Raw genomic sequence first — 3,806 nt, 5'->3', positions numbered from 1 at the left:
TGGGTGGTTAGCGGTGGGAAGGCGCTAGGGATCTGCTCTGGTTGCCATGGCAACCAGAGAAGGAAGGCGGCGGAGGTAGGGGATCAAGAGGTGCGAGACAATGGCGGCAGGGTGGACTGGGATCGGAAGGAGCCCGGGACGGCTAGCGTGCTGGGTCGTGCGGGCAGCGCGGTCGTTTGGCCCGGACGTGTGGGCGGTTTTGCCACGCACCAGACGTGCGGTGGTTGTGCGCGCCCGGACGTGGTCGTGCGGGCGGGTTCTTCTCCATGCCACATGAGGCGTGCGGCACAACCACCCGATACACCACACATGTGGAAGTTATCGGTGTCCATAAATAAATGGGAGTCACTACGATTCAAACACAGGGTGCACCCTTCTAAAAAAATATAAGGTGCACCATCTCAAGCGCGAGGCATAAACAAGCGGGCGCCCCTATGCCCCAATTGGCGCGCTCTATGTGCTTCTTTTGAAATTTGTTTTGGTTTTATTTTTCTTTGTGTGCGTGTTTAGTTTTTAGACATTTTTTGGTAATTTTGGCTTTTTGGTTTTTCTTAGGTTTTGGACAAAAAGAAATCAAAAAAATGCGCGAAAAACTGCGCCTTTTGCCTCTTCCACGAGCGGCACGGAGATATGTCTCATGGAGGTACGAATTAGCTTTCGTGAGTGGCATAGATTTACTTCTTGCGGAGGCACAGATTTGCTTCCACGAGATGCAATGTTGTGCCTCTTAGAAAAGGAAAAACGTGTTTTTTCTTTTTCGCGAGAGGCACATATTTTTTTAACAACGCGGTTGATATAGTCGAACTTCTTCCCGCCCCAACCGATCAAGTACCGAACGTACGACACCTACGCATTCTGCACATGTTTCGCTCGGTGACGTCCAACGCCTTCTTGGTCCAGCAAGACGGCGAGGTAGTAAATGAGTTCCGGCAGCACGACGGCTTGGTGATGGTGATAGTGAAGTGATCTCCGCAGGGCTTCACCTAAGCACTATGAAAACATGACCGAGGGTGTAAACGGTGGAGGGGGCTCCGCACACGGCTAGGCAATTGTCTATTCTGTGCTAGGCACCACCCTTCCACATATATATAGGTGGGAGGGAGGGAGGAGCAGCCAAAGGAGGCGCCTAAGTAGGAGGAATCCTACTTGGGGCCCCTCCCAAGCCGGCCCCCTTTCCTTATTTGGAGTGTGGGGAAAGGTAGGGGAGGGTGCCCCCCCTTTCTTTCTCCCATGAGAGGGAAAGGCGGGAGGGGCTAGTTGTAACACCCACGATGCGGCTATATCTCCCACGTGTCGGGGCACGACTTAGAGGCATAGCCGCATGGTAGGTCTGTCGCAAGAGGGGTAATCTTTACACATCCCATGTACTGAATAAGAAAGGGATAAAGAGTCGGCTTACAATTGCCACTTCACACAATACATAAATAATCCATACATCATCCAAGGTACAAACAAAGGTCTGACTACGAAACGAAAATAAAGAAAGACCACCCCAAATGCTAGATCCCTAATTGCCCCAACTGGGCTCCACTACTGATCAACAGGAAAGGAAACATAATAGCGAGCACGATTTTCATGGAGCTCCCACTTGAGCTCGGTTGTGTCAACTACACTGGTAGCATCGGCACCTGCAACTGTTTGGAAGTAACCGTGAGTCAAGAGGACTCAACAATCTCACACCTGTGAGATCAAGACTATTTAAGCTTATGGGTAGGAAAGGGTAGTAAGGTGGAGCTGCAGCAAGCACTAGCATATATGGTGGCTAACATACGCAAAAGAGAGCGAGAAGAGAAGCAACGCATGGTCGAGAAGCTATAAGTGATCAAGAAGTGATCCTGAAACTACTTACGTTCAAGCATAACACAAGACCGTGTTCTCTTCCCGGACTCCGCCGAAAAGAGACCATCATGGCTACACACACGGTTGATTCATTTTAATTAAGTTAAGTGTCAACTCTCTACAACCGGATATTAACAAATTCCCATCTGCCCATAAACGCGGGCATGGCTTTCGAAAGTTCAAACCCTGCAGGGGTGTCCCAACTTAGCCCATCACAGGCTCTCACGGTCAACGAAGGATTTTCCTTCTCCCAGGAAGACCTGATCAGACTCGGAATCCTGGTTACAAGACATTTCGACAATGCTAAAACAAGACCAACAATGCCGCCTGGATGTGCCGACAAATCCCGATAGGAGCTACACATATCTCGTTATCAGGGCACACCGGATAAGCTAAGCGTAGAGGTACCAACATAACCCAAGTTGCCAAGGGACGGTCCCGCACGGTGCTCTGGTTCAGACCAACACTTAGAGAAGCACTGGCCCCGGGGGATTAAAATAAGATGACCCTCGGGCTCCGGAAAACCAAGGGAAAAAGGCTTAGGTTGTTAGGAAAATGTAAAACCAAGGTTGGGCCTTGCTGGAGGAGTTTTATTCAAAGCGAACTGTCAAGGGGTTCCCATAACACCCAACCGCGTAAGGAACGCAAAATCAAGGAACATAACACCGATATGACGGAAACTAGGGCGGCAAGAGTGGAACAAATAACCAAGCATAAGGCCGAGCCTTCCACCCTTTACCAAGTATATAGATGCATTAATTAAATAGGAGATATAGTGATATCCCAACATATCCATGTTCCAGCATGGAACAATCTTCAACTTCACCTGCAACTAGCAACGCTATAAGAGGGGCTGAGCAAAAGCGGTAACATAGCCAGACAACGGTTTGCCAGGAAGGTGGGTTAGAGGCTTGACATGGCAATATGGGAGGCATGATATAACAAGTGGTAGGTAGCGCGACATATTGATAGAGCGAACAACTAGCAAGCAAAGATAGAAGTGATTTCGAGGGTATGGTCATCTTGCCTGAGATCCCGCAAGGAAGAAGAACGAGCCCATGAAGAAGACAAACGGACGTAGTCAAACGGATCCTCACAACTCCGAACGAAACCGAAGCTAACGAGAGAAGCAACCCGGAAAGAAGCAAGCAACATAGTAAACAACCATCACATAAACATGGCATGATGCGCAACCAAATATGACGCATGACCAGTTTAATGAGGCATGGCATGGCAAAATGCACAAACAACTCTACAAGTTAAGTGGAGCTCAATATGCAATGAGTTGCAAATTAACAAAACACCACAACAATTATTTAGTTCTCTCCCTTTTATGTACCCAACAATATTAAATGTTGTTAAACATGGCAAGAGGTGAAACATGAGTAAAATACACAGCTAGACATTTTAAATGAGGCCGGAAACATCAAACAACAATTCCAGTAAATCCTCATGTGCATTAGCAATTTAATGCAACAACAATTTTAAACATTTTAAATGTTATTATCATGATGCGGATGACATGAACAAGTTTCATGCAAATTTTAAGAAAATGTTGATAAGAGCATGATATGAAGCATTTTGTCATCGTGGCGGAAACGAAAGGGGTGCCACTGCAACGAATCCGAAAATGATGCCACGACAACATATCAGTTCCGGTAACTCGATTGAGATACCAATGGCCAAAAGGGAAATGTGCGGATGTGTGGAACACGCCAGAGATGGGGGGGTGCTCCCGGTTACCGGGTTCCCACGGGTCGACGGCGGTGTCAAACGAGGGAACAACTAAGGAACAATTGTATTCGTGCCCCTAGTTGGGTCACGCTCGACTGATTTGCCCCTATTTTTTCAACAATTGCGGTTTTGCCCAGCTCACTTCACTCGCCTTGTGTTTTTGCCCTTCCGGGGCGGTTCCGACCAATCACGGTTCGCCACGTCGCGACTGCTCACTGGTCGGAACCGCCCCG

Source organism: Triticum aestivum, chromosome 2A (assembly GCF_018294505.1).
Source record: "Triticum aestivum cultivar Chinese Spring chromosome 2A, IWGSC CS RefSeq v2.1, whole genome shotgun sequence".
Taxonomy (NCBI): domain Eukaryota; kingdom Viridiplantae; phylum Streptophyta; class Magnoliopsida; order Poales; family Poaceae; genus Triticum; species Triticum aestivum.
The sequence above is the reverse complement of the archived record's forward strand: the minus strand, read 5'-3'. Positions refer to the sequence as shown.